Genomic DNA, 21,484 nt, shown 5'->3' on the forward strand with positions numbered 1-21,484 from the left:
GTTCTAGGCCTGTACGGGTTAAGTAGTAGGTACACCTACCCAACTCGCCACGTTATGGAAAACATTTTTTATAAATCCGTCAATAGACTTCTGAATATTGTCAATATATTAAACGAAAATTGTCAATCCATGTTAAGCAGATGATCTACAATGTACTCCGTGATTAACCAGATCAATCGAATTTGCACAGAGAACCAAAGAATGGGGAATTGGGAATAGCGAACCATTCTCAATGTGCACAATAGGGCGATATTCAAAACTGAAAAGGCAATAGATGGCTCTTTTTCAGTGGTAGTAAAAACGAAATCCTGAAGCGAAGAAAGCTCTACGGAAGATGAACTAAACACAAAAAGTTATGTATTCACTTTACACTTGATTTCTAATCACTACTTTTTTGATCCAGTTTCCAAATTGCAAGTAATTTACGTTTTTCATTATTTTCCATATGTTTTGACAGTTCTCCGACTACCATTCTTCCATGCGCTTGTGTTGAAAGTTTGAAAAATTTGAGAATCCAGCGTAGCGTGATCAGTGGGAGGAATACAAACAACAGTGTCGTCGCTCGGCGGCCGGTGACAGAAACTGAATGTTCGAAAGGTTGTTGCCTGTACTTTTTGCCGCTGGCGCCAACTGTTAGCGATTAAGAACGAAATAAACAGTCGTTACCCTATTCGAGAGGTCAACGCTTAAAAAGTTAATAACGTCCTTACGGTCATCGGGGAAGGGAAGGAAAGTTGGTGTGACATCCATAGAGACCGAGATCACCTCTGCATCTCCATGATTGTCACAGGAAGGGATTTCAGTGAAGGGAAGGGATAAAATGTTACATGTTCAGGATTTGTTTTCGTAAGTAATGTGATCCATGCAACGTACACTTGTTTAGACCTACTTTTTTGTAACGAAATGCTGTTCTATTTGAACAATGATTCGAATCAAGAACATGCCGTCGCTTTTGGTGACGAACTATACGATGGTTTTGTGAGTTAAAAAAATAAAGAATATGGAAGTCAAGGAAATTTCCATTACGAAAAGATCCTGGACTGACCGGGATTCGAACCCAGACACCTTCAGCATGGCTGTTGCTTTGTAGCCGCGGACTCTAACCACTCGGCTAAGGAAGGCCCTCAGGTAAGTGCTTATAGTACGTTATTTTTCCGTATGGTTTTGGCCAATTGAAGGGCATTTTACCCTATTTTCAATAACTCTGAATTCCTCTGGGATAGAATCGATCTTTTTATCGCAAAATAAAGATTGTTTCATGCGCTAAACGATAGTGAAAAGAGTTCTAACGGCACGTAATCACGTTTCGTATGATTTTGACCAATGGAAGGTCGTTTTACCCTATTTTTGATGGGAATTATATGTATATTACTCACCATCTCTGGACTTCGCTGAGATAGAATCGATGTTTTTACCTTAAAAAATATATTTTAAAAGTAAAATAACATTGAGGTGAATATTCACAGCACGTATTTTTTTTTGCGAATTTAAGGTAATTTTACCGTTTTATTTTTAATAAAAACTAGATATACATGTAAATTGATATATCTTGATTCCGCTGATATACAAACGAACTTTATACCGCAAAAGCATCAAAGTTTCACGAGTAAATTGGTGATGTTGTGAGAACATGCGGCGTGCGATTTTTCATAGCCATCTGAAGGTCATTAAACCCCTCTCGACAATATTTTTAAGTGTGATTTTTAGATTATTCTGGTGTATAATTGATTTTTCAAAATCTTTTTCATTAGTAGGTCAGCTCAAATTTTTTTTTTGTGGTAAAAGAATCGAATCTATCCTAGACGAATCCAGAGATATAAAGTTATGAATATCTAGCGTAACATTTGAAAAGGGCCTATCTGCAAAACGTAAACATTGAGAAATTCTCAATTGAAGATTCCGTACCATATTTATAATTCCTATTTTAAACCCATTCGCATTTTTACTAGTTTCATACCTGTTTTCGATACCCATTAAAGTCTGTTGCGTGGCCCATTATGTTTCTAATCTCAAATAACACAACAACTCGTAAAAATTGTTGAATTCAAACATCATCGGCAGATAGGCCCTTCTATGAATCTTCAAACCAGTTAGGCCCTTTCAGTTAGGCCCTTTGATTGAACATGGTTTCAGTTAGGCCCTTTTATAATTTGCTAATTTTGTTGATTTTTGAATTGGTTTGCATAAATCTTGAACAAAATTTAGCGATTATGTGAAAAAACACTATATAATAGCTAAATATTGGAAATTTTCGGATGAAGATTCAGTACCATATTGATTATTCCTATTTCAAACCCATTCGCTTTTTACTAGTTTCATTCTTGGGGAAGATCCAAAAATGACGTCCATCGTTTTTTGGGATTTCTAGAAACTTTCTACCCCCTCTGTCACGCTTCTTCCAATACCCAATCCATGCACTATCACATTTTCGACATCCCCCCATTGGAGGAGGCCCCAATTGATGGACTTTTTTTTTGGGATAATCGCTTGTGTTCGACACTTATAATGGTCTCACAACGATTTGAATTTCAAATAGCACAACAACTTGTAAAAAAAGTTCTTTTCAAACATCATCCGCAGATAGGCCCTTTTACGAATTTTCAAACCAGTTAGGCCCTTTTTGAATTTGCTAGTTTTATTGATTATTGAAGTGATTTGCATAATTCTTCAACCACATTTAATGATTATGTGAGAAAACAACACAATATCATACAAGCTAAATATTGGAAACTATTCTATACAAAATCAGCAACATATTGATTATTGATATTTCAAACCCATTCACTTTTTTTTACTAGTTTTATACTTGTGTTAGACACTCATTATGGTTTATTAGGTGCCCAGAACGTTAGTAATCTCAAATAGCATAACGACTCGTGAAAATGGTTGCATTCAAATATCATCAGCAGTTAGGCCCTTTAATGAATCTTCAAACCAGTTAGGCCCTTTCAGTTAGGCCCTTCGATTGGACATGGTTTCAGTTAGGCCCCTCCAGTTAGGCCCTTTTATTAAACATAGTTCCAGTTAGGCCCTTTTGGAATTTGTTGATTTTATTGCTTATTGTGATTTTCATAGTTCTTAAATAAAATAAAGCCAGAGAAAAACAATGTACAGTTAACTCTCCCTTACTCGATATTCCGTATCTCGCTATCGAGTTAGAGAACCATAGTAAAAGTTGGTTTTCGTGGCTTACTCGATGATCCCTTAGATCGCATTTGCACTGCTTTTTTGTTCTGTAACTCGATACTTCCCTAACTCGATGGTCCCTTCAATATCGAGTAAGGAAGAGATGACTGTAATAGCAAAATGTTGGATATTCTCGGTTGAAGGTTCAGTACCTTATTGATTATATCTATTTCAAACCCGTTCACTTTTTTACTTGTTTTATACTTGAGGGCCTTCCTTAGCCGAGCAGTTTAAGTCCGCGGCTACAAAGCAAAGCCATTCTGAAGGTATCTGAGTGGGAATGGAACTCAGATACCTTCAGAATGGCTCGGTCCAGGTTTTTTTGTAATGGAAAATTCCTTTGCTTTTCTGAATATAGAGTACCTTCGTACTTGTCACATGATATACGAATGCGAAAATGGCAACTTGTCAAAGAAAGCTCTCAGTTTATAACTGTGGAAGTACTCATTGAACACAAAGCTTAGAAGCAGGCTCTGTCCCAGTGAGGACGTAATGCCAAGAAGAAGTATAAGAAGAATTCTTGCAGGGCTGTTACAAAAACAAACGAATTTGTTTTTGTGAAAATCACGACTTTTGGAACTCGATCCACAACTAGAGCAACAAATAAAAATTATTCAATTTTTTTAATGTAATTGATTTTTTTTTTCAGGATAAAAAATCAGTTCTTCAACTAACTTCGCATTAAGATTATGATAAAACTAGTAAAAAAGAGAATGGGCTTGAAATAGGAATCAATATAGTACTGAATCTTCAATAAAGAATGTTTATTAATCAATGTTGATTTTCTCACATACCTAATCGATTGATTTTGTTCTAAAACTTTGAAAATCACTTCAATAATCAATAAAATTAACAAATTCCAAAAGGGCCTAACTGGAACTAAGTTTAATAAAAGGGCCTAACTGGAGGGGCCTAACTGAAACCATGTTCAAGCAAAGGGCCTAACTGAAAGGGCCTAACTGGTTTGCAGTCTCGTAAAAGGGCTTATCTGCCGATGATGTTTGAATTCAACCATTTTCACGAGTTGTTTTGTTATTTTAGATTTAAAACGTCATGGGCCACCTAGTAAATAGGAGAAAGGGTTTGAAATATGAATAATCAATATAGTACTGAATCTTCAATAAAGAATTTTCAATATTCAATGTTAATTTTCTCACATAATCGATTGATTTTGTTCTAAAACTTTGAAAATCTATTCAATAATCAATAAAATTAACAAATTCCAAGAGGGCCTAACTGGAACTATGTTAAATAAAAGGGCCTAACTGGAGGGGCCTAACTGAAACCATGTTCAATTAAAGGGCCTAACTGGTTTGAAGACTCGTAAAAGGGCCTATCTGCCGATGATGTTTGAATTCAACATTTTTTACTAGTTTTTATGTTATGTTAGATTTAAAACGTTAGTGGCCCAGTTATAGACTATGAGTGTCGAACAAAAGTTTAAAACTATTAGATAGCAATGAGTTTAAACAATCAATATAACAATCAATATGTTACAGAATCTTCAATCGAGTATTTCTCAATTTTTACGTTATGCTGATAGACCCTTTTCAAATATTTCACTAGGTTCCATTATGTGAGAAAAACACTATACAATGGCTAAATATTGAAAAATATGGAGGAAAATTAAAAATGCACGGAAGGGCCAATCTGATTTTGATTGAAATTTTCAGTTAGGCCCGTTTATGACCAGTTAGGCCCTCTTAGTTTTATCATTTTCAGATAGGCCCTTTTAAATTTGAATAAAATTACCTTTAATAATGCATTTTTCATGCCCGTAAGAGTATGTAGGAGTAATTCACGTAAAAAATGATACGAATAATGAATAATCAAGTTTGTTTACATTTTGCAGTTAGGCCCTTTTCAAATGTTACGCTAGATATATCATTCCCATTGAAAAAAGGGTAAAATTACCTTCAGTTGACCAAAGCCATACGAAAAATGAACGTGCCGTGAACATTTACCGCACTATCGATTTTCCCATGAAAAAAATCTTTCTTTTACGGTAAAAAGATCGATTCTATCCAGGGATATTCATTCATGAATACATCATTTCCATTGAAAATAGGGTAAAATGACCTTCAATTGGCCAAAACCATTCTAAAATATAACGTGCGTGAACACTTACCTCACTATCGTTTTGCTAATGAGAAAATCTTTCTTTGAAGGTAAAAAGATCAATTCTATCTTAGCGGCATCCAGAGATATTGAATTTAAAGACTTTTTTTTGCATTCGTAGCTGAAATCTATTCAACTCTTATTCCGCAAAATTGTTGAGTACGCACCGAAATTTGCCTACAAGTCTATAAAACGAGACCTGCTACAGGCCATGTAATTAGAACATAACATCATAAAATAAGAAATGTTTTTTTTTTTAACAACAATTAACAATTAACGTTTTTAGTATGATCCATTTTTGGCACCCCAGCAGCAACAAAATGAAATCGTTTTTGGCAAAATTTTCAAATGCCATTCAAAATAAGTTTTTATAAATATCATCGTGGCTGTTGCTTTAGTCATTTGAACGACATGTCAGCAACACATCGACTATATTCCTGAGCTTAATCTTCGTCGATATTCCCCCAAATCCCACCAACTAGTAAGGGCTATCGTATGCGCTTACTGGGGATAGGCAAAATGATTGAGATAGATAAAATTTTGCCCAAATTCAAATGCTTATAACTTTTTGAGAAATGGGTGAAGTTGGATGCATCTGAAAGCATTCGAGATGGAAAATTTGGTCTAGTTTCAGGAATTTGCTTGACATGTATATTGGCCACCGGACACGGTCATGTCCAAATTACATTTTTTCTGTGGCTTGTAATTTTGTGCGGTGTTTCAACTTTTCAAGAAACTAGATTTTTTTGAAAAATATATGCCGCCGAGCGCATTAAGATTCGTTAGATATCTTCTGCAATATAGCCGTTGCCGTAAACTAATTCCTGAAAAGTTATGTTGAATGGTCAAGTCATGTTTGTATTTCCTATCATGTATATATTATTCAAAATTATATCGGAATGGACATCAAACTTAAAGATTATACTTTCGGGAACATATTCTGAACCATTAGCTACACTCACAACTTCACACCGCACAAAAATACAAGCGACAGAAAAAAAGTGATTTGGACATGACCTCGGAAAATCCGGAACAACTCCGATGTTCGGAGGCCAACACGCATGGCCAACACAATAACTGAAACTAGACCAAATGCGACGTCAAATGCTTCCGGGTGAATCTAATTTTATCCATTTTTCAAAAAGTTAATGTGCATATGAATTTAGGCAAAATTTTGCCTATCTCAATAATTTTGCCTATCTCCTGTATCAGCTGATTTAGAAGAGTTTAGAAGTTGTTATTTTTTTTCCAGAATACATTCGTTAGTATTGTTTCCCATAAAATTGTTTTCAGAATAATAGAAGTGAAAGCCAATGTTCATACAAAATGCTCAACTTTGTCATGTTGTAAAATCTGATTGTTATAGAAAACACTTGTCATTGTTTTGAAGTTCATTTAAACTCTAATAAGACTATAGAATTAAGCGATCAAATAGCCAAAATCATCACTTCTTGGAAAATCTCGCATAACTTATGATCTCGCTCTAAAAGCCATTGGTAACAGTGTGTGTAGCTCGTTGTTTTAAGCAAATTAATGAACCAAGATAAAAACTAAATTTTCTTCCCCGTAGAACCAATCTCACCTAATTTGTGATCTCGACTTAAAAGCCATTGGTAATTAATTGTTATTACTGAGCAAACAAATGAATACACATGTTATCTAACAATGCTATGATGAAGAGAAGATCCTCGTCTATCTACCAGTGCAGCGGTGATAGTTTTTATCATGGTCCATTCATTTGCTTAAGGCCGAAGACATAATTATGATACCCTATCCATTTGAAGAAGCAAACCTAAAAAACCACTCCATATTTCGATGTGAAAATGTTATCATATAATTCTATATATGTAGTGAACAACCCATCAAATTTTCAGCTTTATTGATTCACTAAAACTCGAGATTTGCTCCTGCGAAGTGTTGATACAAATTGTTAGAGTGACACAAAAGATAGGAAAAATAACACGGTCTCCCGTGTTACCTTTTTTTTTTTGTATGGTATTCAGTTGGAGCTGCCTGACAGCTTAACTTGTCAAGGCTGAACCCTCGGTCTGGCTTTTGCCAAGTTTCCCCTCTACCAGGGCCAATACTCAGACGGACTAGGCAATGGCGCCCACATGAACACTGTTTTTTATTAGTATTGTGACGTGGTAGTTTTTGAAAAATATCCATATTCCCTTGCTTCTGAGAAAAGGAAGCATTGTGAAAATCAGCAGCTCCATCAGAATTTGTTTGTAATAGTAGTGTAGTAGTGTCATTATTAATACTGTCTAATCGAAATGGTTTTGAATAATTTGTCATTCAAGTGCTATTCTGATTACTCCTGTTTTTTACGTAAGATTAGAGTCTTAAATGTCAATTGTTGTCAAGTCTTAACAAAATTAGGCTGTTTAGTAGTAGTTCTAGTTAATTTAATTTTTTGTTGTCAAAAGTATTTATTGGTCATTACATTCATATATCCTTAAAGAAAAAGTCGCTTTCCTTGTCTGTTCAACAATTTTTCGAAACTAGCAAGTGTACCCTAATGGTCGATCTCAGCGTCTTAGTTTCCATAGTAATTTTTATAGTGAATATTGAAGAGTAAAGTTACCTTAGGCTTCTATTAGTCTCCTACAAGATTCACTTTTCGGTGGCAAATGCAATGCTTCACAACGCCTACCTTCTACTTGGAAATTTTGCGAAAATGAAGCTGGAATTAGATTATTTATACCGCTGTTACAAATGAGGTATTTCTTATTATGGCAATGTAAAAACCATATTAAAATAAGATTGTCGCCACTTATTTCTACTCAGTGAATCTACTAGTCATTTTCCTAAGAGTTCCTAAGTATTCCCTACGTCGTATATGATAACGATGTGTCTAGCTAGCTAATAGTAAGAGTGGCTACGGATCATTCTGGTTAGGGGTCATCCAAAAATGACGTCCATCATTTAGGGGAGGGGGGGGGGGTCTATGAAAGTGTGACAGTGCGTGTATTAGGTATTGGAAAAAGCGTGACACAGGGGGGAGGGGGGGTCTAGGAATCCCGAAAAACGATGGACGTCATATTTGAACCGTCCCTTAGCAAAAGGCAAACTGAACATCACCAATAGTATTAATGTCCACTTCGAATAGATTAATCATTTGAAATGGGCATCAATTCTATCAATAACGCAGAATGTCCGTTGGATCACATCCGAGATATTATTGCGTCTATGCCATATGAATTATGACGCGGCTTTAAGCAAAAAATGCCAAAATGTGATATCACCACTACAGGTTACGCCTTTGGTTTCCATCATATGGGCTAATGGATTATGCCCTCCCATCGCGGCAAGGTCGCATAACCAAGGGTAATAGAAGTGAAAAGTCAATGTTCATACAAAATGCTCAACTTTGTCATGTTGTAAAATCTGATTGTTATGGAAAACACTTGTCATTGTTTTGAAGTTAATAAGACTAGAGAATAAAGCGATCAAATATTCAAAATTAGAGTTTTCAATCCCGGGAATATTTCCCAGGTAATGAGATTTCCCGGGATTCCCGTTTCCCGGGAAATGATTTTCTGGTTCCCGGGATTCCCGTGTTTCCCGGTTTTTCTGTAGTTCCCGGGTAACTATTGAAATACAGAATTGACCATCTATATTCAAAAAAAAAACCATCGCACAATATACTTTTCATATCATACCAAACAATGTCCTCACTAGAAGGGATGCGACGTGTTTGTTAGTTAAAATATTGGTGAAAATCAACCGAAAAAAGGGAATTATTCGGGATGTAATTCACTGACATTTTGTAGGTACAGTGCTGTTCTGAATAATAGCAGCGCATGTCGATTTTCATACAAAATGCTCAACTTTGACATGCTGTAGTTTTGTTCCCTTTCAAGCAATCGAGTTGAAATTTTCTCCACAGAACTACAAATATGCCCAATTTTGTAAACACAAAATTTCAAAATTTTCTAAGCCCCTGTCGGAAAGTGAGATACTAGGTGAAATTGTTCGAAAAAATAGCAGTTTTAAAAATTTGAATTTCGGCTTGACATCATAGTTTTAAATTGTATCTCACTTAATATTGGAACAATCTCCTCCTACTTATCAAACCTACACCTAAACCGAAAATGTTTAAAATATTTGTAGAAGAAAAATTTTAAAATGAAAAACTGCTATTTTTTCGAAAAATTTCACCTAGTGTCTCACTTTTCGGCAGGGACTAAGAAAAAACTGAAATTTTGTAGTTACAAAATTGATCATAGGGTGCCGGTACCAATGGTTGTAATGTACCAGTAGATTGGACTATGAAATAAAACGTACATTTTTCGATAAAAACGGCATGTGCTATTTTTGGTGGATAGATCGCCTCTAGTTTAGTCGATTAGTCAAATTTCAGCTTTTTATCTTATCAAAAAGTCATATAAATAATTAAGTTTACGTAAAAAATTGGCTCCCTTGCACCAATAGTAGCCGTCGTGTTCCAGTAGTGGATCAACGGTTGGAAGCAGTTTTTAAAATGGATGTATAAAAATGAAGAAAAGCCCTAGAGATGATCTTTATGCTTCATTCGAAAGATATTAATTGCTGTTCCGAGGGAAAAATGTTAAACCTTTGTAAAAATTTACCATATTGATTAAAATTCCTTGTATCATTCCCGAACGTCTACTACTGGAGCACTAGCGCAACTACTGGAACACCTGTACCAATAGTGGCTCAAGCGATTTTATGTTAAAAAAATAGTTTTATCACTCTTTTTATATTTTTCCCATATAGTAGAGGTTGAAATCTTTCTGTTGACGCCAAAAGATCTCTGTTAGGGCTTTTCGTTATTTTGTTATGATTTTTTATAGCTTAGGTAGTCCACTAATGGCACCGGCACCCTATTTGTAGTTCTGTGGAGAAAATTTCAGCTCGATTGCTTGAAAGGGAACCAAACTACAGCATGTCAAAGTTGAGCATTTTGTATGAAAATCGACATGCGCTGCTATTATTCAGAACAGCACTGTAATTTTTGCATGGCTTAATTCACAGCCTACTGCTTGGCAATAAAACATTTACCGGGACAACTAGTTTGCAATACAATACAGTGAAACCTCCATGAGTCGATATTGAAGGGACCATCGACTCATGGAAATATCGGGTCATGGAACAGCAATCCTTTGGAAAGCTGTTTGAAGGGACCATCATAGTAACCATGAAATTTTGTTTCCAGTATGGTTCCATGAGTCGATATCGAGTCATGGAACATCGACTCATGGAGGGATCACCGTATAAAGAAATTTTCGAGGAAACTATTTTATGATTTGAGTAGGGTTATACAGTTTTCAAGGTTTCTATTTAGTTGTTTTTATTCTAGTGTTGAAAAGATTTACTAATTGTTGGGAAATATTATCTGAACTTCATATGATTTGGTTAGACTGACCTCCACATAAAAAATTGCTTATTTCATAAACTTTTTTTGGTATAAAGCCTAGCAAAAAACGAAGCCAACATATTTTTTGGAGGAACATAAATAAATTACTCACAAAAAGAGAGAAATAATCGTACAAATACAATTAGCTAAAATACAATATACATAAAATTCTAATTATTTTAAAAAATTACATCAAATTTGCATTATTTTTAAGGTGTTTAAGAATTTCCCGGAATCCCGGAATTACCGCACTCCGTGCTCGTGGCCACTACTGTGCCGGAATCAGTTTATCTTGTATCTTCCTTACCGATACAGATCTATTTTTAGCTATTCTATATTTACATCTGCTTTCACTCTCTTCTGCTCTTTTGCTCTCACACCGAGCAGGTAGGAGAGTGCTCTGCTGTTGGTCCAATCGATTTCCATAAGCCAAGTCCTTTGCTCTTGCGGTGGTTCGTTTTGCCGTGTTTCTGAGTCGTTTGAGGCTAGCTGCCTGCGAAGTGGGTCAGTTTGTCTCAGTCACCATCTGATACTGACGGAGGATGGATGTGTTCCCCTAAGCACGGTCCTCCGTGCGGCGTCTTCTGGTGGCTGGACGGGTTATTTTTTTGGAGGGGCTTGGAATTGAATCCATGACCTTCCGCTTATGAAGCGAAAGCGTTACCTCAAGGCTACGGACCCCCCCTTTACCGGGAAATGACAATTTTATTTCCCGTTTCCCGGGAAGTCAATTCCCGGGAATATTGGAAACTCTAGTCAAAATCATCGCTTCTTGGAAAATCTCGCATAACTTATGATCTCGCTCTAAAAGCCATTGGTAACAGTGTGTGTAGCATGGGGCTGGACACTAGATCCAGTATTAAAATATTAATATTTATTAATGATATTAATATTGATATTGAGAATATTATCAAGTATGCATGGAGTTTTGCTGTTTGCCTGTTGCCGGAGTTGCTAAGGCAAATTTTCATTTTCATTTTCATTTTGCAGCGTTTGGTGGGGCAATGAGAGCGCAAGTCAGTCCAAAGCCGGGGGAAGGGATAGGTAATGGCCGTAATAGTCTATGCGGACCACTTGAACACCATCGGAAAGGATAAGAAGGGTTGGGGTAGGGTATAGGGAATGGAGAAGACTTGACACAGTAATGCGATTAATGCTGCAAAATGTAAATGTGCTGAGAGCAATTAAATTTGAGTTTTGAAGTTAGATTTGACTTATTAAAATTCCAAATAGATCGGCCATTGTACAAGTAAGAAAGAATATGCTGATCGCTTTCCAGAAATTTTATAAACAACAAAATAATAACAATATGAGGGCTGCTGATGGCACAATGCGACGCTTTAGGAGATTTTGATACTGATTGAACATTACTATACAGAGCGCAATTCAATCGATGGTGATAACTTTACAAACTTTATCTGTTTTTGCACTGATTGACGATACTGATTCAAATAAAAATATTTTAAAAATATTTGATATTATTAGTTCATTTGTTTGTGTGATCTAAGTGTTAATAATGGAAAAACATACATACCCTTAATAATAATACTTCCCTGATCAGAAATATTATATTTTGAGCGCCCTTTTCGAAGCTATTCTATCCAGGTATCCATGTACTGCTTTCAATCCTGAAATTATTCTTATTGTGCATGCTCATGCGTTATATTAGTGATGCTCATAATCATGCAACAGATAAGAAGGAGAGAAAAAGAGAATATAGAAACAGTGATTAGTAATGAGTTAATTATGTAGTTTTGTTAGAATTATAAACAATTAAACAGTAGTAATGAATAGCTTTTAAAATGACTTTGCAGCATAGCTGAGCCTTTCGGATCGTAAGACCGATGTATAAAAATAATTTGTTTCGAAATTGTCCGCGTGGTCTTCTAGTGCCCCTATTAGATAAGAATCAATCATAGACGTACATACCGAATGCTCGCCATGACCCTATGACCAACATTTGTATATGTATAGCCTTAGCTGATGTGGCTTTTCTAATAGGTAGTTCTTTCACTCATTGATTGTCTTCAAAACCTTGTCAAGTATAGAAAATTGATTTTATTTCATTTATTACTATATTGAAGCTACATTGTACTTATCAAGTATTAGGTATTATTTTATGTTTTTATCACTATTGTTATTATCAAGGCCAAAATTCCCAGTGAGTGAAGAATTTTATAGTACTAGAACACCATAGAAGATCGCTAAACATTACCTAATCATCGAACGGCTTTTTGTTCTATTATTTTAGGTAGATGCTATTGATCTCCCTTTGCTCCTATCCGCAACCCGGTGCACGCGCCCTGTTGGTTTTCGAAAACCTCGTAGAAGATTACAAACCGTCAATGGCATTCCCAATTACTACCCCACATTGCACATTCAAGGGTCTAATTGTGCTCCTAACCCACCCTCAGTTCGTAATCTTCTCGCCAGTTTGAAATTATATTTTCCCGAAGTGAAAGTAATTTTGATGAGTGATAGCCTAGTGCAGCCCAACTGCATAGTACAGTAGTTTAACCAGAATTTTAGGTCAGAAGATAAAATCTAAATTTTGTAATAAAAAGGTTGCCATTGCTTTGAAATTCACCCAACATCTAATCAAAACTACTAACAACAGCGATCAATTATCAAAATTCATCGCTCCCTGGAAAATATAATCCCAAGCCCAGGGTTGCCGGAGTTGCTAAGGCAAATTGATTATTTATATGAAAAACAAGTTGTCTTTATTGTCAGTTCGTCTCAGATCCATATGGTCATAATATCATGATGAGTGAATGGATCAGAATTACCTTTTAGCCAAAATAAAAGAAAATATGTTCCTGAAGTATAATATGTGTTAGAGTAATATCAGAATCTATACCTGACAGGTCTCTGCAGACCAGGATATTCCCCATACTACCACTAATAAATTCAGTGATTAGAACATCCTCACCTCCTTTCTCTATATTGAACAAAATATATGAGAAATGCAACATAGACCACACTGCTTGTATGGCTAGAAAAAGACTGACACCTTGTACGATGCATCACATTCAGTGAAGCTTGATTGTCATCAATGCCCCACATCTTTCTACGATATCCGGACCATTCCGCAACGCGATACCGATACAATTTGTCTCACTGCGGTATGTCAGATCCGCGAGACATACAATCCACGATCCCTAGCCGCTTGTTTATAAGCCCCCTACATTGACTTAAATTCTAGATACTTCTGTCAGATGTCTTTAGGAAAATCGTGGCTATCTCGATGATATCATAAAAAATAATATATATTAATCCGTATTAACGGATATTAATACCAATATTAATGAGTGTCTTACTCCATGGTGTGTAGCTCGTTGTTTTTAGGCAAATTAATGAACCAAGATAAAAACAATCACTACTGGGCAATAGAGGAGGATATTTTTTCCTCGTAGAACCAATCTCACCTAATTTATGTACTCGACTTAAAAGCCATTGGTAATTAATGGTTATTATTGAGCAAACAAATGAATACACATGTTATCTAACAATGCTATGATGAAGAGAAGATCCTCGTCTATCTACCAGTGCAGCGGTGATAGTTTTTATCATGGTCCATTCATTTGCTTAAGGCCGTAGACGTAATTATGATACCCTATCCATTTGAAGAAGCAAACCACCCCATATTTCGATGTGAAAATGTTATCATATAATTCTATATATCTCGCATAACTTCTGATCTCACCCTAAAAGGCATTGGTAACCATGTGTGTAGCTCGTAGTTTCTGAGCATTTGAATGGAGTTACACGATTTTTAAAAACGCTATGGGGAAGAAAGGATCATTCTCTACCTGCCAGTGGTGTTGGTTTGGAAGCTTATTCAATAATTTGCTCAGAAACAACGAGCTACACACGTGGTTACCAATGGCTTTTAGGGCGTTATCCCAGATTATGCGAGATATGTAGTGCACAACCCATTAAATTTTCAGCTTTATTGGTTCACTAAAACTCGAGATTTGTTTCTGCGAAGTGTTGATACAAATTGTTAGAGTGACACAAAAGATAGGGAAAATAACACGGTCTCCCGTGTTACTTTAAAACAATAAGCTACACATTCGGTTACCAATGGATTGTAGGGCGTTACCACAAGGTATGCAAGGAATGCTGGTTTAGTATTTTTGGAGACTTTCTCTGCCGTGAATCGCAAGTCAGTCCCATCTGCATTTTCGTCAAAATTGAGTTGACTTCAGTTTTCAACATATCTTTCAATGCTCTTTCAGCTGCACTAATGAGATAATAAGATTTGTTCGGAAAATTTAAGAAAAAACACCAAGTCAAATTGTCCCATAATGAAAATTAATCGCATATCAGTCACACTACAGATTTCCGCATCGTGTAACACAAAAATGAACCGTGTTTTGGTCATCTTTTTTTTCTCAGAAAGACATCGTAGTGAAGAGCAAATTGTGAAAGTTTCATTAAGATTTGAACATTTCTATTCTATTCTATTCTAAGTGCTTGCACAGCCAATATTGAAAAGCATCCTGGAAATACCGAAATTTCATCCAGTATTTTCTTGTCAGCATTAATATTTGTAGCATATCAATGATTTGATACAAATATTAAAATGGCCAGGCCCACTGTGCAGACTTGGGGTATGAAGGTAATTTAAAAAAATCCGGCGATCAGATTATTCACGAATGAATAACATGATAGACGGAATATTTTTTAAATATTGTGATGGAAGAAACGGGGACAACCGTACCAACCGTTCCAATCAGGGAGATCGGGTAAAATCGTTGGGAGTGCCGTTGCTAAGAAAGTTAATGCGCACTCCATTGTTGTTTGGGGTTCTTTTCCAAGGATGGGACACAGGTATTTCTTCCGTATGTCCTGGCTATGATGCCTAGGCTTAAGCGCCCTTACTCGCTCTCTGAAACGAAAAGAAAAGTAACTCTGACCTCCCTCCCGACCGAAATCTATAATGTATGTATCCTGAATAAATGAAACCCTTTCATGAATTGTGTTGAAAATTTAAAAAAATGTATGTACAAATCATCAGAGTGGCATTTTAGACCACTCTTCCCTATTCGTTTTGAAGTGCAAACAACTTAAAAAAATAGAACAATCTCACCAAGTTCATCGATGGCCGGTGTAGCTGTCATGAGCATGTAAGCTTCCATCTACTTCCATCCCCAATCCCGCGAGAAAATGGTCACGATCGAGTATACGTCAGGTGCACATTTTTACACTTTTACCAAAACACATTGTTTTTGCATTGTGTGGCTTTTGAACTACTATTTTTATTTTATCTTATTTTACAAGACAATGCCTTGTTTCGGCAGGAATAATTTAAAGCACAAGCTAAATTGCGGATAACTCCCAATGCGGAACGCGAAATCACACTTATCACAAACGAATGATAAACTTTAAACGGGTGGCGTAGGGCCGGCCGAACCACCAGCGAAATCACGTAACAATCTAGAACGCGGAACAACACAAACTTTCTTTAAAATGAATCTCCGCGAAGAAAAACACTTTTATTGCTTCAAATTACATTTTTCCATAGAACATCGACATCAGCCGATCCGAAAAAAAAAAACGCGGAACGAGGTAAACGTGACAGAAAACTCAAAACGCAGCCGCCCGCGCGCACGGCTTGCTGCGATCCCGTTCTCTCCCCTGTTGTCTCACGGTTCCAAACTCAAGTTTCATTAAGATTTGAACATGTTTAAATTCTCTGGAATTTTTTGAATATTTGCATGGAAAACGGGTTTGGAAACTTCTCAGCCCATTTTCTCAATGCCTACTTTTTACAGATGGGACTGACTTGCGATTCACGGCAGTTCTGAAAGTTCAATAAAGTCAACATCTCATAATTGCATATTCCATATATTGATATGTATCGCGTTATAGAACCACAGTAAAAGTTGCTACCACGATGGTCCCTTAACACAAAGTTCTCGCATAACTTATGATCTCGCCCTTAAAGCCATTGGTAACCATGTGTGTAGTTCATTGTTTCTGAGCATTTGAATGGATTTACACGTTGTTTAACAACTATATGCTGAAGAAAGGATCATTATCTACCTACCAGTGATGTTGGTTTGGATGTTTATTCCTTCACTTGCTTAGAAAAAACGAGCTACACACACGGTTACCAATGGCTTTTAGGGCGTTATCTCAGAGTATGCGAGAGTTGGACTGTTTTTTTGTTGTATTGCTGTGTGCGTTTGAAATGCAAATATCAAATGCGGGAACACCAAACACGGTAAGATTTTTCACAAGAAATGCGATGTCAAAGATAGATTTTTCTTGCTAAAGCGAAGTATGCACTTCAACAGAAAAGTAATCGCCTATCTCGATGCATGGGAAATTTCTTGCAAGAAATGCTCAAGAAAAGCATTTTTCTTTGATCGCAGTACTCAGTTGAAAAGAAATGTCAATTCAAATGGAGCTCACTGTAGGAAATTTCTTGACCATTTCTTGGGCAGAAATTTTTACTTTTCTTGAGCGAAACAGCATACTTAGCTTAAGGCGGCGGTGAATTATTTAATCGTTGCTAGGTGTCCTTTGATTGTTTTGTGTTACCGCATTTGGAGGACGTTTAGTCTAGATTTGCATCCCAAATGCAAACAGCAATGGACCGATGCACGAGTTCACCATCTGACGTTTGAGCGGTGCCGTGTTATTTATGTGACCATGGCAACAAGTGAATTCGGCACCGCTCAAACGTCAAATTCGTGAACTCATGCACAGGTCCATATAAAATTCAATATCTCCCTAATTCGATGGTCCCTTCAACATCGAGTGATGGATGGAGAGTTGGCTGTATTCGTAATGTTTATACTAGAGCTGCTAAAAGTAAGATGTAATTATATTGCTACATATTATTAAGTCAGTTTCAATTTTGATTATTGGTCAACATTCTGAAATGAATCATCGATCAAATAGTAAAAACAAAAAATGATAATAATAATAATCATAGGCTGGGTATAGTTACTACTCAAACAAGTAAATTCAAGCACAAAAATCACGTACCATCGCGCCATCGGAGAGCATCGACATTTAGCACGAGAATCAATACCCCAAACCAAGAAGACTCAAGCGCTCAATCCGCTCACTCACTTCCGTCTGCAGCGCCGAACTTCCAATTGAGAATTTGTTCGACTTTCTGCCTATTTCTTTTTGCTCGCCAAAAGAAACGTCAAACATTATGTAGGTATCTTTATTGTGTCCTCATGTGGTTTTCTTCCACTGACTGCTGCCTAATTGCAGTCGTATTATCGATCTCGGACAAAACCCTCCCCGAGAATAATGCGGGGACAAACGTCACTGACTTAAATGCCCCTCCCCGTTAATATTAAGATTATGGGATTGCCATACCTTTCAGATCTGCGGAAGAGTCCATCGTCTTAGGTAATATCCTGCGAATACTCGATGAACAAGAGCGTTGTGTTATCCGATAAGAAAAAATCCCAAGCTAGGGCAGCATATTTTGGGGAGCGCCTCCCAACGAGATGACGTTTTGTTGGACACCACGATATCTACTTGTAGAACTTCACGTACACAAGTCTCACTGAACGATCCCTACCGCGGATGATTCCGTGTGGCCAATCACTGCTCTGGCCGGAAGCAGACGATCCAAAGGATATGGCAGTTCTGGCCACGGGGCCCTCACTGGAGACTTTCTTCCCTTTCGTTTTGATTGGTTCACTTCGTTCCGTCGTCCGTCGGAGCACAAAATGGCGATTGCACACAAAAAATATATACCAAATACACACCACTTCACACAGTGCTGGCTGTTCACACAAGGCAGCAGCAAAAGGAGTGAGCTAAAGGCAACTCACGGTGGCCGACAGAGACGTGATTGCGGAACCCCACCGAAGGATTGATTCTTCCCTGACGGACTCTTGGGCAAGTCCTTTTTTTTCTTTGGAACGCTGTCCGTAGAATATTTCCCTTCGTTTTACTTTTCTTCCACTGAAAACAGCAGATTACAACACACACTCTCCCAACACTAGGATGCGTACAAATTAAATATCATTGGGCCTACATAAAGTGAAAATAAAAATCACTACATATTCTTGGATTTTCGCATTTTATACACACTCACACGCGAAGCGAAAATTTGAAACTTCAAAAAACCATTTGCAGCAAGCAGCAGCAGTAGTAGGCGCAACCAGCAGCAGCAGGCCTTGCCTTCTTCTGACCGCGGAGGGCTGAGCCGAGGCGTGAATCAATCGCCAGACATTTTTCTTTTCCTTTCTTCCGTCGTTGTTCGATTTTTTACCAATCTCGATGGCGAAACTAGTCACTCACTCCGGACGCGATTGATCCCGGCGGAAATTGGAATCTGGATCACTTTGGAACGATTTACTTGCCAGCCAGCCACTAAACGCCGAAGCTTTCTACCAAGTTTAATAATTTTCGCACACGGACAACGAACGCGACGACGACTGCAAATTTCCACTCTTCTGGCTGCTGCTCTGCGGGTTCGACAGACGACGACAGTGAAGAAAAAAAATCATGCGAACGTTTTCTTCTCACTTTACTGATGACAGATGCAAATGACACTTTGGAAACGTCGCCGTTGGATGGCCACACTGCCAACACGCAGAAACGGAGATACAAAAATTTGACTCAATAATACACACGGAGAAAAAAATTTACCTAAATTTTCAGTTTACCCAAAATTAAGTACAGTGGGGATTTGCTGGCTGGAACTTCTATCTAGCGAATCCGACCCGTTTTGGAGAGTAAATCGTCACGATTCGCACATATACCTGCGCATTTTTTCTATACATGGAAACTTCAATACGATGGTGCTCAAACGTCAAAGTCAGTTTGACATCTCCTCTTGACATTCGAGTACTTTTTAGTTGGAATATTTTCCAACAAGCGAACATCCAACATTCCATGTAAATAGCAGAGCTCCAACGAGATAATCCCCACTGTATATCGATTATATTTCCAACCCAAAATCTCTCGGTAATCTCTTTCTTCCTCACGATTGTTGTCTAAAATAGAAAAAAACTGCATCTACCCAATGTGGGAACATACTTTGGTCCAATAAGCCTAATACGAGTAAATGCAACTTTTCTTACATTTCTCGCATACTCTGAGATAACGCCCTAAAAGCCATTGGTAGCCACGTGTGTAGCTCGTTGTTTCTGGCTGCTTGGGCACGTCAGGAGTTAATCATCAATATTAACCTCCTTTTCCCGAGCAGCCTAGATAGCCGCGTAGTGTCGGTAGCGGTTGTCTCAACTGGCTAAGAATTAACACTACGGACTGCCTGTTCCGGTGGTAAAAGTCCACCTCACAGGTGACCCCTAATTTATGGTGTGATGCGTACCGTGCCTAGGAATGAATGGTTAGGGGGGTCTAAATAAAACCTAACCGCTAACGGAGCCTGTGGGGTACCAGGGCGCCCTCCACAGTATTGAGTCCTTCCTGTGCTACCCGGAGCAATGGTGCAGGTTACCTTGTGTTTCTCCGAGATAATCGGCTGCCCTTCTTCAGTCTCTATCCTGAGGCTTAATAAGGGTGGGATTATGAATATGTTGACATTTAATTTAAATTATCACCTATATGGATTCGCATTATGCGTTTTACACAGTGTTTTCTGTGCTCTTTCGCCTTTGGCGACTTTAAATAGATACCGATCTGGTTTTTTCGTTGCTGGTCTTTTTCGTGCTGAGATTGCAAAAAGCTTAATCCTGCCTAGTTTGAGTAGTGGCTACGGTTAGGTTAGCTCAGATCAATCTTCAGCATAAAAGAACAGCAACTATCAATCTTTGCAGACTCATGCAAAATGGTGCAGCCCAAGTGGCGCTAGTTCAAGAACCCTACTTTCGTAGAGGAAACTTCTATCTAGGTAACCTTGTGGACCCAGTTTTTGCTACTTTCAGCAAACTTGAAATGGCAAACTCGCGCTCCATGCCCCGCGCATGCGTGCTCGTTAATAAAGCAATCGTTGCTACACTCATATCTGAGTCAACTACCAGAGATGTATGTGCTGTCACAATCGATGTTTCTGTTGGTGACCTTAACAGGAAATACGTCTATTGTTCGGTATATTTACCACATGATGAACCATCCCCAACGGATGACTTCAAACGAGTTGTCGTACACTGCGTAACAAAAGGCCTTCCGCTGATTGTGGGCAGTGATGCCAATGCTCATCACATCATCTGGGGCAGCTCGGATATCAATTTGAGAGGCTCCAGTCTGATGGAATACTTAAGTAGTACAGACCTTGGATTACTTAACATAGGCAATCGCCCAACCTTCATGGTTTCTAATAGAGAAGAAGTGTTAGACATAACGCTCTGCTCGAATAGAATCAGTCACGAGTTGACGAATTGGCATGTATCCGATGAGGAATCATTATCGGATCATCGCTACATCTTCTTTGAACATTCAAATGTAACTGCGCAGACTTTGCGTTTTAGGAATCCCCGGTCAACAAACTGGGAACTCTATATTGAATTGGTTGCGACCAAATTTCATGGATATTCTCCGTCCATTGAAAATCCAAGTGATCTGGATGATGCCGTTGATACTACAACATCCTACATTATGGAAGCTTTTGAAGAAGCATGTCCTCTGCGGTCTGTAAAGACTACAAGAGGGACCCCATGGTGGAATTCCGATCTGACTAGACTCAGGAAACAATGTAGAAGGAGTTGGAACAGACGCCATTCAGCTGGATCAGAGTCGTTCAAGTCGGCTCGCAAGGCTTACAAGACGGCTCTTCGTTCTGCTGAACGATCCGGCTGGAAAAACCTTTGTACAAATGTTTCCAGTTTGAGTGAAGTCAGTCGGCTGAAC

General features: G+C 37.8%; 1 protein-coding gene across 3 annotated transcripts in view; it reads right to left on the reverse strand.

Annotated features, from left to right (window-relative positions):
- LOC5570058 (serine/threonine-protein kinase Tao) overlaps positions 1-19,189 on the reverse strand; it is a 48,848-nt gene extending 29,659 nt beyond the window's left edge. The window contains exons 1-2 of one of the 3 annotated variants that reach the window (XM_021855758.1): positions 18,765-19,189; positions 18,035-18,700 (exon numbers count right to left, since the gene is read on the reverse strand). The gene's annotated coding sequence lies outside the window, so the exon portion shown is untranslated. Of the gene's footprint in view, positions 1-18,034 lie in introns of all 3 variants that reach the window. The other 2 variants (XM_021855757.1, XM_001658843.2) reach the window with 2 other exon arrangements.
- Between the last annotated feature and the right edge of the window lie 2,295 nt (positions 19,190-21,484).

This window comes from Aedes aegypti, chromosome 3, assembly GCF_002204515.2.
Source record: "Aedes aegypti strain LVP_AGWG chromosome 3, AaegL5.0 Primary Assembly, whole genome shotgun sequence".
In the NCBI taxonomy this organism is placed as follows: domain Eukaryota; kingdom Metazoa; phylum Arthropoda; class Insecta; order Diptera; family Culicidae; genus Aedes; species Aedes aegypti.